Below are 18,650 nucleotides of genomic sequence, written 5' to 3'. Positions count from 1 at the left end.
AGTCACTGAAATATAAGATGCCAGGGCAGCAGGCGCAGTAGGAAGCATGAGAAATGCCACTTCTGAAACATGAGGGGCTACATTTCTTCCTTAGCATCTGATAACTCAGTTTCATTCCCTATCGTGTTTAGGATATTGAATATCCCACTATATAGTTGGACAACTTCAGTTCCCAAACACAGCCAAAAATGATGACTTCATCTTCTGTTCTTTCATTGGAACACGGTCTCCGCTTTATACTTGAACATGAAGTCATCACAGTAGCCCGCCAGTCATACCCCCATCTCACTACTTCTGAATTTGTAGAATCTCTGTTTTGCATGACCTGGAATAACAACAGTTCAGCACCTGCTCTAAAAGTGTTAAAGCACTCAATGTTCTCACCAGAAGGAAATCTGCAGAATTCAGACATGTCACCTAGAATGAAAAATAGGTTCAAAGTTTTAGGGACTAACAAGATGTGATTATATCCTAGACATGTGCAATTTCAACAACTGCTAGACAGCAGTTGGTGAAATATCATTCTGACCACCACATGGGATGTGAGTGGGTGAGAGAGAGCCCACAGAACAATGTGATCTTCCTCTAGAACTCTGACAATGTCTCTAGACTATATGGCCATATTGCCCAAAAGAAATTCTTTCATTCTCTGTCTCCCATTTAGGAATTCAACATGTATTTGGTACCTTAGATTTGCCAGGTACTTTCCTGGGTGCCAGGAATACAAAGCTGAGAAAAATATATTCTGTCTTCAAAAACCTAACATCCTGTAGAGAAGAGAGAGTGCATCAAACAATCATCTTACACATTATAAATGTGGTGGTGGATGGCTAGACAGGGAGCTTTGAAGGTATTAATATGGACAGAGTGACCAGCTCCATTTTAGGAAGTCAAAATTATGGAAAAAGGGTATTTAATAATGCAGGGACTGCATGTAAGTAAGCATAAAAGTGAGAATAAGGCCGTATTTTGACTATTGTCGGGGTGTTTAGTGTGTCTAAGGCTGATGGCAAGAAATGGAATAGATTAAGATGAGAGGGAAATATGCCATCTTGTGGGTAAGGCTAAGAAGTTTAGACTTAATCTGGGCATCCATGAAAGTGAAAGTCGTTCAGTCATGTCCGACTCTTTCCGGCTGTACAGTCCTTGGAATTCTCCAGGCCAGAATACTGGAGTGGGTACCCGTTCCCTTCTCCAGGGAATCTACCCAACCCAGGGATCGAACCCAGGTCTCCCAGATTGCAGGCGGATTCTTTACCATCTGAGCTACGAGGGAGCCTGTGCATCCTTAGGACATTTACTCTCAGCAAAGGGGAGTATAAAGAAACGAAAAGTAGAAGTTAAAATCGAAAAGTGTTGGTTAATAATGCTGACTGTGAGGAGATGAATGGTAGTATGGGTTAATGCAAGGCTCTCATATCTTCCCTAATAGCTCAGTTGGTAAAGAGTCCACCTGCAATGCAGGAGACCCTGGTTCAATTCCTGGGTTGGGAAGATCTCCTGGAGAAGGGATAGGTTACCCACTCCAGTATTCTCTGGCTTCCCTTGTGGCTCAGGTGGTCAAGAATCCACCTGCAATGTGGGAGACCTGGGTTCGACCCCTGGGTTGGGAAGATCCCCTGGAGAAGGGAAGGGCTACTCACTCCAGCTTTCTGACCTGGAGAATTCCGTGTACTGTATAGTTCATGGGGTTGCAAAGAGTTGGATATGACTGAGCAACTTTCACTTTCTCTCATGTCTTACTCTATTATCTTCTGTATCATTTTAACTTTTATGGTGAGAGTGTACTAATGCATTATGTACATAATGAAGACAATCCAATAAATAAATACAGAGAAAAAAGGAAGCGAATAAAGAACATCATTAAGTATGATGGGTCCTAGGAAAACTAGAAATGAGGAGAGCTGAACAGATTGTGGAGAAAATAAGACTTTCCTAAAAATCTGTAAGATTGTTTTCAGTATAGCCAAAGATAGGAACCAGTGAATAGATTGTCATACCCCAGAAGAGACCTCAGAAAGGTCAGGAGATTGCTGGTGGGGTGCGAGGGAAGTCAAGGAGGAAAGGGAGCGAAAAGGATGTTTAGGGACTTGGATGGATTCATTCGTAAAAACCAAGCACCAAATGGACTAAAGATGTCTCTCTTTTTTGTCTTTTCTTCCATGTTTTTCCCTCTTTTGTCCCCTGCATGTGTTTCGTCCTCTGGATCACTTTTTTTTTTTTTTTTTCCACCACACTGTGTAGCATGTGGGATCTTAGTTTCTTGACCAGGAGATGAACCAGTGGCCCATACAGTGGAAGCACAGAGTCTTAACCCTAGACCACCAGGGAAGTCCCATGGATCATTTTGTTTTGAATAATTTCAGCAGTTGCTTTGTCTTCAGTGCTCTTCTCTTTTCACTTCTCCTGCCTCTGTTCTTCACACCCTCCTCTTCTATACTCCAAGGCCAATCAAAATAAAGCTTTACATAGCCTAGTTCTTTTCGGTCTTTTCCTCTGAGTAACTACAGCACCTTTTTTTGAACTTCTCTTGTTGTGCATGGTTTCCTATTTACTCCTTAACAGCATGAAATTGTTATATAATAACAACATGAGGCTTATTTCTAGTACTGGTTCATAGTTCATCTTCAGTAAGCTTGTGTTCAGTGGGAGAATAGGACAGAGTAAAGAAGTTAAGAAAGCTCTTGCTCTCTCAACTGCTGTTTCTATGGAATTAGAATTGTTATAGTAATGTCCATCTAATGCATTTGGCTCTTCCCAGTGGTCTTATGTTTACAGAGTTGAAGGATGAATGAGAAGTCATATATTTCTTTAAAAAACACAACACCTTGAGAAAATGTGAACTGAAAAGAAAAAAAAAAAAAAGATGCTAGATAAAAATCAGATGAAGAGGGAGAAGCAGAAAAGATCCATGAGAGGAACCCTGCTTTGGGATTTGGAAAATCCATGTTCTAGCCTTAACCTTGTAGCAGGTAGTGCTGCAGCCTAGTATGTTGCACTTCACCTTTCTGAATCACAGTTTTTTCCCTGTAAAATGAGTTTGACTCTGAAGTCTCTGAATTGTTTTATTTTGTGATTAGAAGGACAGGGTAAGAGGGTGCAACTATGACTAGTCCTTCCAGGAGAGGAAATTAAGTCAGGTGAGTTTGGGTACTTGAAGGTCCAGGTCCAGATCCATCCCAGGTGATGATTTCTAAGTTTGCCCCTTTAATCTATTTCCTTTATGAAACACATAATGTTTTGAAGCTAGTATTTGCAGCTTCTCCCAACACAGGCTAGGAATGGAAAAGAATGAGTGAGTGAGTGAAAAATGATCTAAGCAAGAGTGTCTGGGAAGGGAACTCTCTCAGAGGCAAGGTGGTAATGCCAAGCAAAGAAACTGAGATGAGGTATAGCAGAATGTCTTCAATTATGTGGGACCATAGATATTCACGTGCTGGCTCTCAAAGAGTGATTAGCATGTGGCATTGATTGTGGCTCCTTATGAAACAGATTCACGGACTTCTAGACCTAAATAGGATTTTAGAATCCAGCTTATTAAAAACAAATAGCACTCGAGAACTAAAAACATTACAAAATTCACTAACTTTGCAGGTAAGGGAGCAAATCACTACTGAAAATTTCACTAACATTATTAAAGATTCAAGAAATCGAGGAATTCAAGATTTTTAAGTAATAGAGAAATTTCCTAGTGATTGGGCTACTGAAAGAGTAGAAGTTCACCTTCTGGGTAAGGGAGAAGTAGTACATAGGTCTGTACACAGTTGGTCAAAGTAAGTCTCATTGTTTACTGGTCAGGAAAGAGTCTTCTGTAAGATTTAATAGAGTTTGGAGAAGCAGGATCAGTCAAAGTCTGTGATCCCTTACTGGCTCATTGGGTTAGAGTAAGTTGTGATGAAACAGAACTGTTTTGATACTTCCTAAACTAAGCCTTTCCAGGTGGCGCTAGTGTTAAAGAACCCACCTTGGAATGCAGGAGATGTAAGAAACATGGGTTTGATCCCTGGGTCAGGAGGATTCCTTGAAAGATGAAACGGCAACCCACTCTTACCTGGAGAATTCCAGGGACAGAGGAGCCTGGCAGGCTACAGTCCATGGGGTCGCAAAGAATCACACAACTAGAAGCAACCTAGTACATATGCACACAAACTAGTGTTCATATAAATGCAAGGCTTTCCTTTTACCCAATCCAACCCCTTAATTTTAGAGATGGGAAAACCAAGACAAGAATTAGGAAAGCATTTGCCAGGTTTGAAGGGGCTCATCTCTGTGTCAGAAATCTCTTTGTCTTTTACCCTGGATGGCAGCCTGTTGCAGAATTTTGATGACCTCTTTATTGGTCATTCTTCACTGATATAATATTTACTTCCTTTGTAAATTAGGAACCTGATTTTTGCTCTGTTTGTATAATTTCAAAGGAATTTGGAATTAAGCATGAAAATGAAATGGGTTACTACAAGACATAGTGAGACTGTCAGTGATCTGCATTGCCCAGGGGACAAGATGGTGGCAGGCCCACTATAAAGAAATATCAAGCTTCAGATTTGATGGTTGTACTAGATCGTCTTTAAGGTGCCTTCAAATTCTAAAACTCTATGTTAGAGGGACTGTGAACATTGTGTTTCCATTATCTCAGGATTTTCTCCTCTACCAGGAGAATGTTAAAAGCAGAAATGGTGTCTTATTTACAATGCTCTGGAATGTAGCAGGCATCCAAAAAATGCCTGGTAAATACAGTGAACATATAAACTGTGAAGCAGACAATCAGATCTCTTTGAAAATATTCATACATCTATCAGTATTAGAGTGTTTTTCTTTATTTTCTTTTCATTTCAAAGAAATTCTCAATGCTGTGTGGTCTGAAAGTTATAACTTCTTCATTTGTTATAGCTCTGCAATTTTATTAGAGGCAAAGTGAAACAATATATCACATGTCTAAAAATATTATCCAGTGTCTGGTTCTTACAAGAAACTGGAGGTTAGGGGTATTGAGTTTAAGGAAATATTTTCATCTGGGGAGAAATACACTTGTAAAATGTCTTAGAGGCATTGAATACCCTCCCCATGTCTCCTGCCCTCTTGCCCCCTGCCATTCTACAGAGATGAGTAACTTGAGGACTAGAAAATGTACATAATTTAACTCAAGTCTCCAGATCTCTAGGTCTTCCAATATTTAGAAATGTTATCAGTAAATGTGAGCACAGGGTGTGATCTTTCCTAAGACAAGAAATATTTATTCCAATCCTTTTGTGCCTGGGGAAAATTCCTTGATTACAAACACTTGGTTGCCTAAGAGGATGGTGTTTACATTCATTTCTGACACTGGAAGTATTGGTTATAACATCCTTGTGTCCAGGAAACAACTGTTTTGTTTCCTTTTGTTCAGAAGTTTTACTTCCTGATCCATTCTCTCCCTACAACCAGTTGAGTCCTTATCACTGTGGTCTTTAACAAATGAAGATATGACTACTGATAGGGCTCAATCCGTAGGGGTTTATGACTCCAAGTTTGGAAAGGGAGCTGATCAAGAAACTGATGTCCACGGCTACAGCATCCCCACTTACCTGTCACATCCTATGATTTAGTCAGGGACAAGTGTGACGTCTTGCTATATAGTGGTGTCTTGAAAGGTCTGGCAGATTTTCTGTTTAAAGCAGGTAAATATAGCTCAAAATACTTATTTAGGGAGATGAAGCTCTTTTCTGCTCCACATAACGTTTCCCAGATTAACAATTTCAAAACATTAGAGGTGAAAGATACCTTCCAGGTCATCATGTATTAATCTCTCACTCTACAATTGGTAGAGACTAAGCCCCAGAGAGGGAAAATAAACCTCCTAGAATCAAATATCTGCAATGACTCCTAGAGTACCTTCCACCATACTCTGTTGCACCCATCAGTAACATAGAATGACCACTGTGCAAATCTAGTTTCTTATAGGTGGACACACTGAGACACTGAACTACACTTAACTTGTTTAAGGCAATACATATACCTAATGGCAGAGCTCATTCTTAAAATTTCTTGCCTAAAGAAGTTAAGGTTCATTGATTGGTTTCTGAGCTTTCCATGCATTGCTTGTATATGAAAGTGTGTCAGAACTGTGTGAAAACGTGTGCCTTTTTCTGAGAGCATTGATAGCTTTCATCAAATTTTGAAAGGGTCATAACCCCAGAAAGGATAAGTGTGTCCTAGGTTACCCACTCTTTGTGGCAATTAAGTTTCTCTTTTAATATCTTAAGACCATGCATAGGAGAAGTTTCTATCCTGAATTTTTGGAAAATTCTTTCCAGTAGTTCATCTCTTTGTTAAAGTGATATTTATACTGAATGGTCCATTTGAGATATTATCAGCTACTTTATGGGAAGAAGAATTGAAGAAGATGGTGGATATTGAAAACATGTAGGGCTGGTTTCTCTGCTAAGCTTTAATATATTGTGTCTATATTTTTATCAGGGAAAGCCCTTGAGTTTTTTTTTATCTCCAATGTAATGGCCCTTCCTTCTTTTCTTTATTATGTGGCCACTCCCCCCGCCACAGTGAGTCACCTGACCAGTTAAATATCTTGCACCTGGAATGAGAGGGCCTGGGTTTTAAATTCAGGCTCTGCCACTTGATAGCTCTATGACCTTGGAAAAGTTGTTTTTCTTTTTAGACTTCCAATTTCATGGAGAAACTTTCAGTCAAATGAAATAAAACACTTTCTACTATGTGGGTAAAATCAACTAACTACATATACAGAACCCAGTAAAGACCATGTAGCTTAGGTAAAGTACGTATTAACTTAATCTGCCATCCCACTAATGAGGGTCAGGTTATCCATGAGAGCAGGATTCTGGCTCTGCCATAAATTGTGGTTTGTCATTGGACCCGTCACTCTCTCCATCCCCCAGCTCAGGACCACTGTTTCCTTATCCAAACAACAGGATCATTTGAAGAAGTAATTTCTCCTTTATTTCTAGCTCTAACATTCTGTGTTCTTTCCAGCTGTCAATGAAGTCGCCTTGGATCTGTGAAAATACTGTTGTTCTGTGATTTGCTGGTAGCTGCACCTTGTATAACTTTCTACAGACACTTTCCTTTGGACTAGTCTTGGGTGATACCCTCACAACCCCATAACTAAGCTCCTTAAGAAGAACCCCAGTCCTGGCTGGGATAAGGGGTGTGGGATGAGGAATGAGGCCTTAGGACTATTACTGGCATCCTTAACTGTTTATTATTTTCTTCTTCACCTGTGTCCAGATCAACTCATTGTATTACCCATTTAAAAAAAATAAATTTATTTATTTTTAATTGAAGGATAATTTCTTTACAGAATTGTGTTGGTTTCTGCCAAACATCAACATGAATCAGCCATAGGTATACATATGGCCCCTCCTTCTTAAATCTCCCTCCTACCCCTCTAGGTTGTTATAGAAGCCAGGTTTGAGTTCCCTGAGTCATACAGCAAATTCCCATTGGCTGTCTAATTTCATATGGTAATATAAGCTTCCATGTTACTTTCTCCGTACATCCCACCCTCTCCTTCCTTCCCAACCCCCATGTCCATATGTCTGCTCTCTATGTCAGTGTCTCTATTGCTGCCCTGCAAATACTTTCATCAGTACCATCTCTCCAGATTCCATATATATGTGTTAGTATACGATATTTGTTTTTCTCTTTCTGAATTATTTCACTCTGTATAATAGGCTCTAGGTTCATCTACCTTGTTAGAACTGACTCAAATGTGTTCCTTTTTATGGTGGAGTAATATTCCATTGTACAAATGTACCACAGCTTCTTTATCCATTAATCTGTCTATGGACATCTAGGTTGCTTCCATGTTCTAACTACTGTAAATAATGCTGCAATAAACATTGGAGTACATTTGTCTTTCTCAGTTTTGGTTTCCTTGAGGTTTATGCCTAGGAGTGAGATTGCTGGGTCATATGGTGGTTTTATTCCTAGTTTTTTAAGGACTCTCCACACAGTCTTTCATAGTGATTATATCAATTTACATTCCCACCAACAGTGCCCAAGAGGGTCCCTTTTCTCCACACTCTCTCCAGCATTTATCATTTGTAGACTTTTTGATGATGGCCATTCTGAGGTATGAGATGATATTTCATTGTAGTTTTGATTTGCCTGTCTCTAATAATGAGCAATGTTGAGCATCTGTTCTTGTGTTTGTTAACCATCTGTATGTCTTCTTGGGAGAAATGTCTGTCTAGGTCTTTTTCCCTCTTTTTGATTGGGTTGTTTGTTTTTCTGGTATTGACTTGTATGAGCTGCTTGTTTGGAAATTAATCCCTTGTCAGTTGTTCCATTTGATACACTGCATAGAAAACCCTAAAGATACTATCAGAAAATTACTAGATCTAATCAGTGAATTTAGCAAAGTCATAGGATACAAAATGAATACACAGAAATCACTTGCATTCTTATATGAAAAATCAGAAAGAGAAATTGAGGAATCAATCCCACTCACTACTGCAACAAAAAGAATAAAATATCTAGGAATAAACTTACCTAAGGAGACAAAAGAACTGTGTACAGAAAACTATCATACTGATGAAAGAAATAAAAGATGACATAAACAGATGGAGAGATATTCCATGTTCCTGGGTTAGAAGAATCAATATTGTGAAACTGACTATACTACCAAATGCAGTCTAGAGATTCAGCGTGATCCCTATCAAATTACCAATGGCATTTTTCACAGTAGCAGAACCAAAAAAAAAAAGACACTCAAGTCATATGGAAACACAAAAGACCCCAAATAGCCAAAGAAATCTAAAGAAAGTTTTCAGGGAATCAACCTTCCTCCTGACTTCAGACTATACAACAAGGCTACAGTCATCAAGACAGTATGGTGCTGGCACAAAAACAGAAATATAGACAATGGAACAAGATAGAAAGCCTAGAAATAAACCCATGCACCTATGGGTACCTTATTTTTGACACAGAAGGCAAGAATATACAATGGGGCAAAGACAGCCCCTTCAATAAATGGTGCTGGGAAAACTGGACAGCTGCATGTAAAAGAATGAAATTAGAACATTTCCAAACATCATACAAAGATAAACTCAAAATGGATTAAAGATCTAACTGTAAGACCAGAAAGTACAAAACTCTTAGAGGAAAACATAGACAATACACTCTATGACATAAATCACAGCAAGATCCTCTATGACCCACGTTATAGGGTAATGGAAATAAAAATAAAAATAAATGAGTGGGATCTAATTAAGCTTAAAAGCAAAGGAAATTATAAACAAGGTGGAAAGAAAACCCTCAGAATGGGAGAAAGTAGTAGCAAATGTATTATCCATTTTTACAGACTCCCTCTGTTCATGTAGTTTCTAGAAATTACAGAATAATTTCTAGAAGCATAATTAGTTCTTCTGTATGATCTTTTGTACGTTCAGCTAGAATTGGAACACACTTACACATGTTTGAAGTTTGTTCTGATGTTGTTTCTTTGATAAGACTCTTGAACTCAGTGTGTTATATAATAGAAAACTGACTGGGGTTGACACTATCATGAATTTTTAGTATCTGCTCTATCATGACAAGTAAAATACAAAGTGATTTAAGTCATTCACAGTATATCTGTTAATATGCTACTGCTGCTAAGTTGCTTCAGTCGTGTCCGACTCTGCAACCCCACAGATGGCAGCTCACCAGGCTTCACCATCCCTGGGATTCTCCAGGCAAGAACACTGGAGTGGGTTGCCATTTCCTTCTCCAATGCATGAAAGTGAAAAGTCAAAGTGAAGTTGCTCAGTTATGTCCGACTCTTAGCGACCCCATGGACTGCAACCTACCAGGCTCCTCCATCCATGTGATTTTCCAGGCAAGAGTACTGGAGTGGGGTGCCATTGCCTTCTCCGATATTCGTTTATATAACCTCTGACATATAAAAAGGTAACTAGCTGACTGTGGCAACTCAGGGTCCCTCAAACTTCGTGTTCTTGCCATTTGGAGCTGGAAGAATCCGCCTGTAATGCAGGAGACTGTCTGCAATGCAGGAGACCCGGGTTTGATCTTAGGGTTAAGAAGATCCCCTGGAGAAGGAACTGACAACCCACTCCAGTATTATTGCCTGGGAAATCCCATGGATAGAGGAACCTGGCAGGCTACAGTCCATGGAGTCACAAGAGTCAGACATGACTCAGTGACTAAACTACCACCAGTTCTTTGTTGTGGGGAGCTCTTCTGTGTATTGAAGGATGTTCAGCAGCATCCTTGACCTCATTCTATCATGCCAATAGTATAACTATTCCCAAAACTGTAACAACCAAAAATATTTCCATACATTTCCAAATATTTCCTGGGGGACAAAAATCACCCATGGTTAAGAACCATTGCCTTAAACCATCCCATTTTCTGTTTAAGCTTCGGGGCTCCCATCTGTAAAATGAAAGCAGCCTCCCTCTCAAGGAGTCTGAGATTCCATATCACTGTTCTCCTGGGTCTACAGCTCTAGATGGTCCCCTATTCTGCTGATGTCATCATTTGTGTTTCTATCGCCATTACTATATAAACAAGCAATTTTAAATTGAATGGCTAGTAGAAATATATAACTGCAGAGCTAGAATCATTTAAGATTATCTTGCCCAAGACACTCATGTTTGAGTGTGAAAATTAAGACCAAGGATAGAAAGTGAGTTGTACAAGTCAAATTTCTTAATACCAGGACTGGAACACAGATTTCTTACCCTTTATTTCTGCCATAATTCAAATTTTTTACTGTTCTGGATTGTCATCTTTAGAAGCATCTTACCATAAGGGTGTTATTTTTCCCTTTTTTTTATTTGATTGAAAAATACAGCTTGTAATTTGATTCTGAGGTGACTATTTAACAAACTTATTGAGTTCTTGTCTACATACTAGCATTACTTTTTTTCCAGCTTTATTAAGATATAATTGGCATATAATTGTAAAGGAGCCTGGTAGCTCAGCAGTGAAGAATCTTCCAACAGTGCAGGAGACACAGAAAAGGCAATTTTGATACCTGGGTGGATAAGATCCCCTGGAGAAGGAAATTGCAACCTACTCCAGTATTCTTGCCTGGGAAATCCCATGGACAGAGGAGTGTGGGCGTCTACAGTCCATGGGGTCATGAGAGTCAGACATGACTTAGCAACCAAACAACAATATTGTGCAAGTTCTAGTTGTACAATATAATGATTTGATGTGTGCATATATTGTTAAATGATTACTACAGTAAGTTAACATTCATCACCTCCCATAATTAGAAAACAATTTTCCTTATGATGAGGAATTTTGAGATCTACTCCCTGAGCAACTTTCAAATATACAAAACAGTATTGTAAGCTATAATCATCATGTTATACATTATATCCCTAGAATTTATTTAGCTTATAATTGGATGTTTGTTTCTTTTGACCAACTTCACCCAGTTCCTCACCCCCACTGCTGGCAACCGCAAATCTTTTCCCTTTTCTACGCATTTGTTTTTTCAAAGTTGTTTCCTTAGGGACTTGACATTCACTTCAACACATACAAAAGATTTTTGAAAGTTTGGACATATCCTTCCTATTTTGTATTGAGGTGGGAAAGAAAGCTGGACATGGCATTTAAATGATTCTAAAACACTTTTCTTTTTAATGCAAACACCAATAGTTAGTTATCCAGTTGTCTGTTGCTTTTTTCCAAGGCAATGACATAAAAAATTCAGAATGACTAAATGTTGGGAAAGTAGGACACAGCTATAACTAATCAATATGGATTTGATCTTTGAGATAAAAAATTAGGATTATATATATATATGAAAAATTCAAGAGTTTTCAAAAATATAAATTTAGGTATTTGACATAGCTTTATACATAATAGCATTGATTTTGTTGAAAGTCACCTCTGTTATTATAGAGAGAATTTTAATTTCCTTCCTTTACCTAAAAGAAAAAGAGAAAGAGAAATTAACCTTCATATTTAAACTTTTAATGTTAAGTGAGTTAATTAAAGCTTGAGCTATGATACCTTACACAAATGTTTACCAACTGGGATTCTAGCTACTAAAGGAATGTATTTTAAGGCATCCCAGTTTAGACAGTATCTGATTTTAGATACAGAAGAGTTATGTGTGCTGACGCGATTTGGTGACTAGGGAGCACTTGTCTGATTGCAGTGCTGAGTAGATAAATCCCCTTGTACCTTTCAGGAGACTTAGTGGCTTAATCTACGCGGACATTTGAAGTGTCTGGAGTGAGACCTGATAAAAGGTGGATCAACAGGTTGTGCAGTAACTTGAGGTTAAATGCCTGCCTAGAGGCTCCTAAAGATGATTCTTTTGATTTTTCTAATTGAGGTCGTTAGCGGCTGTAGGAGCAGCACTATGCTGAGCGAACACTAGCAAGATGATTTTCTGACATGTCCCTATTTTAAGTAATATGGTCTCTATGAAAAAGTGGTGCCATCATTCACAGATTTTGTTTCAAAAAGCATTTATTGAACACCTTACGCTGGGCTGGAGGAAGCACAAGCTGGAATCAAGATTGCTGGGAGAAATATCAATAACCTCAGGTACGCAGATGACACCACCCTTATAGCAGAAAGTGAAGAAGAACTAAAGAGCCTCTTGATGAAAGTGAAACAGGGGAGTGAAAAAGTTGGCTTAAAGATCAACATTCAGAAAACTAAGATCATGGCATGTGGTCCCATCACTTCATGGTAAATAAATGGGGAAATAGTGGAAACAGTGGCAGACTTTATTTTTCTGAGCTCCAAAATCACTGCAGGTGATGGTGCATTGCATTGATGGTGATTGCAGCCATGAAATTAAAAGATGTTTACTCCTTGGAAGGAAAGTTATGACCAACCTAGACAGCATATTGAAAAGCAGAGACATTACTTTGCAACAAAGGCCCATCTAGTCAAGGCTATGGTTTTTCCTGTGGTCATGTATGGATGTGAGAGTTGGACTATAAGGAAAGCTGAGCACCAAAGAATTGATGCTTTTGAACTCTGGTGTTGGAGAAGACTCTTGAGAGTCCTTTGGACTGCAAGGAGATCCAACCAGTCCATCCTAAAGGAAATCAGTCCTGAATATTCATTGGAAGGACTGATGTTGAAGCTGAAACTCCAATACTTTGGCCACCTGATGTGAAGAGCTGACTCATTTGAAAAGACCCTGATGCTGGGAAAGATTGAAGGCAGGAGGAGAAGGGGATGACAAAGGATGAGATGGTTGGATGGCATCACAGACTCAATGGACATGAGTTTGGGTAGACTCCGGGTGTTGGTGATAGACAGGGAGGTCTGGTGTGCTGCGGTTCCTGGGGTCGCAAAGAGTCGGACACGACTGAGCAACTGAACTGAACTCTGGGTCAGGCACATTGCTTGGTGCTCTCTTGCACTGTTTCATTTGGTTCTCACTACAGTGGCGTTACTTAAGCATTATTATTATTCCCAAAATTACAGATAAGAAATGCAAGCCCCATATGAAGACCAATAAATAACATTCTTATGTTCTAGTTCCAAATACAGAAACTCCAGTACAGGGTATCTAGTTAGATAGGTATCACCATTTGGGATCAGATATTCTTGGGAACTATAGTCTGGGCAGTTACAACACAACAACGTATCTTGTGCCCCTTTGATGTGATCAGGGAAACCATCCATTGTCATCTTTCACCTGATGTGCTCTAATGAAAAGAGTTGACACACAGAGAACTTGAAACAGGACCATCTAGTAGCACTGACTTTTTCACTTCTTGAAGTTCAGATAGTGAGTTATTTTTACCCCCTAAATCTTCCAGAGGTAATTTTAGGAATGATTATGGTTATGATGGCACCTGCAAGGTGGTGCAGTGGTAAAAATCCTGCCTGTGAATGCAGAAGATGCAAGAGATGCAGGACTCACCCCTAGGTCAGGAAGATCCCCTGGAGAAGGAAATGGCAACCTACTCCAGTATTCTTGCCTCAAAAATTCCATGGACAGAGGAACCTGGTAGACTATATAGTCCATGAAGTCACAAAGAGTCATATACGACAGAGCTCAATGAAGACCATGGTAATGGTAATAATCAAATTATTCCATTCTAGGAAACTATGAAGGCCTGGGTCATATTAGCACATTCCAAATTTTTTTGACAATTAATATAGCACAGAAGTGATGTTATAAATTTTGGTTAGGTAGATTACCAAGGTCCATCCAAACCAGAAAAATCTGTGATTTCTGACTTCATAAAGGGTAGGTAAGAGTGGTTCCCAAGTTTTCTAAAAAGTATAATAGACTTTACAATGATTGCAACTATGTTTACGAGTAAGGGGAGATGAAGTATGGGGTTATTATCTTTCCATGGTTTATGATAAAGTGGATTAAATAAGACTCCAGAGGTTAGTCAACTTTAAAACAACTTGCTCCCTCCCTCCATTAGCTTATTAGCTACTTAGAGTAAGTAATCACTCCAGACTCAGTTTCTTCAGTTGTAAAAAAGATAAAATAAATTGCACCTCTCTTAATACACTTAATGTGAAGACTAAATGGGCAAATGTATACGAAGTCTTTAGAATCTAGAACAAAGTAGTTCCCAGTAAATATTATTTATTATTGGCGGTAGTATTAGTATTGAACTGTACTTCAGTAAAGCCTTTGTATTACAGGGAGATGACTCTAGTAATTGCTCCTAAAGGGTTATGTGTGTAAAAAGGGAATTACGAATTTGTCTATTTCTGTGAAGATGTGAAGGCTATGAGAATTCCTCTCTTGGCATTTCTAAAAATCATGATAAATGACCAGTGATTCATTTAAAGGATAAAACAGAATTTTAAGTGAGGCAGACCCAACAGGAATGGAAGATCAGGGGAAGTCTAACTGATTATGGAAAATCATCTTTCAGGAAGACAGCAATAAGGGTGTATGGGATTTGTAGTAATATAAGGATATGTATAAATTTTAAGCTGGACAGGTAGTGTGGAGTAATACAAATCAGTAATTATTTGGATAATGTTTACCTCTATGGAGAATAAAAATATTTTTAAATTAAAAAGAATTCACAAGTTCACAAGGGCCAGTGGAAAAATGGCTAGACTTGAGCTTGCCCATAGGAAGCCTCAATCCCTTTTCTGCCATTTACTAGATAATGAAATTGGTTGGCTTGCTCATGGTCTCTATACTCATTTTCCTCTTTTGCAAAGCAAGGTTAATACTGCCTGGCATAGTCATGTTCAGTAATATTGGCTGAATGCATTCTTTGAGAGGGAACAACCTCTCTTGATTTGATGCTAGGGTTTTTTTGTTTTCTTTTTCTTCTTTTCCCATACAGATCAACACCACATGCAGGATTTACCCTTAATTAGCTGAGTAAGTGGGTAACCTCTTGGGAGGCTTGAAATTCGTAACTGTGATGTATTATTTTATGGAGCATCCCTTATAGTATAGCTTTGGCCAAAGAACCCTCCTCATATTATCCCTGGGGGACCTGTGCTTGAGGATTAGTCCCGCTGAATTGATCTTTGGGGGTTCCTTGGATCTGAAGCTGCATTAGTGGTTTGGTTACTAAGCTTCCAAAGGGCTGCTTGTTGTTTTAGTAATTTCCCTGGAAGAATTAAAGGTTTTAACTGAATGTTAAACATCAGACAGAAACTGTAGGGAAGATTTATTGACAATGAATCTCAACTTTCCAAAAGTTCACTTGAAACCAACTTCCTTCTCAATCAAAATGATTCAGATTTGAAACCCTCCAGGGGCCTCTCTGGGACTTTAGAGCATTAGGGAGCTTTTTTACTGGCTGTCATAGATTACCTGTCCATTGTTTCTTGACTTATTGAGAAGAGATTTCATTGGTAAACCACCTCTTCCCTAGGGCCTTAAATTCTTTACTCATTCAGAAGATAAGTAGAACTCCAACAATACATTCCACAAAGCTTTCTCCTTTGCCTGGATCCCAAGGCAACCAGCCCAAGCCATGCCAAGGGTATAAGGAGCAGGGCAGATGCCACATGGAAGGAGCAAAAGGAGACAGGTGAGGTTGAGTAGTTGGGGTTGCTATGACTGTTACTCTGTTTTTAACTCAGCACAGAATCAGGATTGAGTAGAGCAAAAAGCACAGACTTTCATTTGAATCTTTGCTCTTTCATTGGAACTGTGATCTTGGGAAACAATAAAGTTCTTTCATGTTCCTTTTTTCTCCTTTGTAAAGTGCACTGAATTATTTCTATCTTGAAGTGTAACTGATATTATTAGAAATAATATATGTATAAAGAATAGTTGGAAATTAACAAATCATTTCATTAACAACAGGTGTTGAGCAGTGACTCAAGCAATGTGTTCCAGGCATTGTTTATGTATTTTCACATTTCAGCCCCTTGAAATCTACAAAGTGGGTATTATTGTCATTTTCACTTTGCGGATAAGACACATTAGAATCAGTGAGGTTCAGTAACTTTTTCTCCAACCCACTAGTGAGTGGTGCTGCCAGAACTAGAACCAGGCCTGACTCCAAAGCCTATCTCTTCTCCATAAGCGCTTTACCCCATGGCTATTTCATGAGGCCCAATTCAAAGTTCTGTCTGTATGAAAAGGAAAAGAATAGGCACGTTGCTCCCTGTCTCAGTAGTGTTTGCATGTGATGATATTCAAAGAAGTGGGAGAGAGCAGGGTTTTTTAAAGCTTTAAAAAAAGTAGTTTTCAAAATCCAGCTCCTTAAATCCTAAGCAGAGAAGAGCCAGGCAGTGCATCAGTGTTCTATATCTTGTCACACAGTCATCAACGATCCATAGTAGAATTAAGAGTTCTGCTACTAGCACTTCTTTCTCAAAAGAAAAATAAGCAAAGGTTCAGAAAGTGTTCGTGACTTATTCTGAGTCAGGTAAGTCAGTTTATGACAGAACAGTTTACACGCTACTTGTAATTTCATCCTGACCTCTAATGGAGGGACCGCAATTAATGAGATAACCTCAAGATCTCTAACAAAAGTTTACTCACTGATAGGAACCTACTAGCTATCACTTACACTTCAGTGTGAATTAAAGTCACTCTGTTGTTACCTGTACTGGAGAACATGTCTCTGGGTTCATATTTGGACAGCCAAGCCACATGTCTTCTTTCTACTTACCAACCAGATTTTACTTATAGCTGAAGCTAGTCCTGTGAAGTAGGCTGGAAAAAAGAAGAGCTACAGTGGGGACAAAAAGGGTGGTCAGGGTTCCAGAGTACATGTCATCTGTGGATGCATATGTGTGGGTTTCTATCCTCCTCTCACTTAAAAGGTTAAGTGATGAGGTCATGTTGACTCATGCTGTTTTTTTTCCAGAATGTTCATCTTCCGGTTCTCTATGTGGCGATATTAAATTAACTTTGAAAACCTCGGTTCCCATGATTTCCCATGTGAAACCACCCACCACTTAGCTTTCCAGATAGCCCAACACCTCCCCACAGTTCAGATGCCAGTTTTAATTGTCCCTTAGAGAGATATCTTGATCAGGTTCAGGTCCCTCTAATGCATATTTTTTGTCTTCTATTCCTTTCTTCTTGTACTTGTCAGAGTTCTATGAGTGTTGCTAGGTCTGATTGATGTCTGTCTCCTCACCAGACCATAATTGTAAGGAGGGACAGGTCTCTTTGGTCCAGAGCTCTAGTTCCTCTGGACCTAGTATGGAATCATTCAATAAATAATTCTCAACTGAATGAGTATTGTGTGTCCTGTTGTATTGTGCATAACCTTTGCATTTCTGGCACTATCATTGAATTTTGTTTCCTTGGAATTTATTACAATGTTGGCACTTGGAAAATGCTTAATTAAAAAAATTGAAACATTAAAACGTTTTCAAAAAATTTTTTTGAAACGTTAAAAAATGTTTTTAAAAACCATTTTGAAAGTAAAATGAATAAAACAGGTTCAAATCCCTCCCCAATGGAAGCTGTATAAGTTTCAATAAATCCATGCAGCTGGAAAAATTCCTTGGAGTGACATTTTCCTTTGGGAGGAAAAATATAAAAATTGCGGAACTCTACCATCCCAAATATTTATAAAATGTCATGATTTTTAAATTTACATTTATCCAGCTGTATGACTTTTCTCAAAAATTGTCCACATTGGCATCAGGGTTTTATATATAAAATGCAGTCATTACAAATGTTATTTCATGATTGACAGTCCAGGTTTTGCTACTCCCAAGCCGTCTGGGAAGGTACATAGGAAAGGCTCAAGGGCATGGACTTTGGTATAAAGAATGCATTACATTCTCAGCTCTGTCACTTTCTGGGTGTGCTCCTCAGGTCAGTTATCTAACCACTCCAAGCTTCAGTTTCCTCATATGTAAAATAGGGATGATAATAATAGCACCAATCTCACGGGATTGGTGTAAGGGCTAATTAGTACTAAGGGCTAATAATGCACAGTGTCTAACATACAGTAATAAGTTTGGTAAACAAGTTTAAGCTGAAAAAATAATGGTATTTAGCTATTTTAGTTTCTCAAAAAATATTCTCCAATAGTAGAATTTTATTACTTTTAAGAATTTGAGATCAGAAAAGAGGAGGCCAGGAATCAAAAAGATATGTTACATGTCTCAATATGTATGAAAAATGTCTCCAAATAATCAATATTACATCAAAAATGAATCCTCCATAAAAGGATTCTATATGGCGATATCCTAATTTGTAATTGTTGTTGTTCAGTCACTCAGTAGTGTCCGACTCT

At 38.6% G+C, this 18,650-nt stretch overlaps 1 protein-coding gene across 4 annotated transcripts in view; it reads left to right on the top strand.

The window, feature by feature from the left end:
* The window catches only part of TP63 (tumor protein p63), a 261,935-nt gene that overhangs the window by 45,972 nt on the left and 197,313 nt on the right, over window positions 1-18,650 (top strand). The window contains exon 1 of one of the 4 annotated variants that reach the window (XM_052645439.1): window positions 8,005-8,089. The exons of the other annotated variants lie outside the window; for them this stretch is intronic. The gene's annotated coding sequence lies outside the window, so the exon portion shown is untranslated. Of the gene's footprint in view, window positions 1-8,004; window positions 8,090-18,650 lie in introns of those variants that run through there. 4 annotated transcript variants of the gene reach the window in all.

The sequence above is a fragment of the Budorcas taxicolor genome, chromosome 1 (assembly GCF_023091745.1).
Source record: "Budorcas taxicolor isolate Tak-1 chromosome 1, Takin1.1, whole genome shotgun sequence".
NCBI lineage: Eukaryota > Metazoa > Chordata > Mammalia > Artiodactyla > Bovidae > Budorcas > Budorcas taxicolor.
Note: the sequence above shows the minus strand (reverse complement) of the source record. Positions and strands in the feature narration are given on the sequence as shown.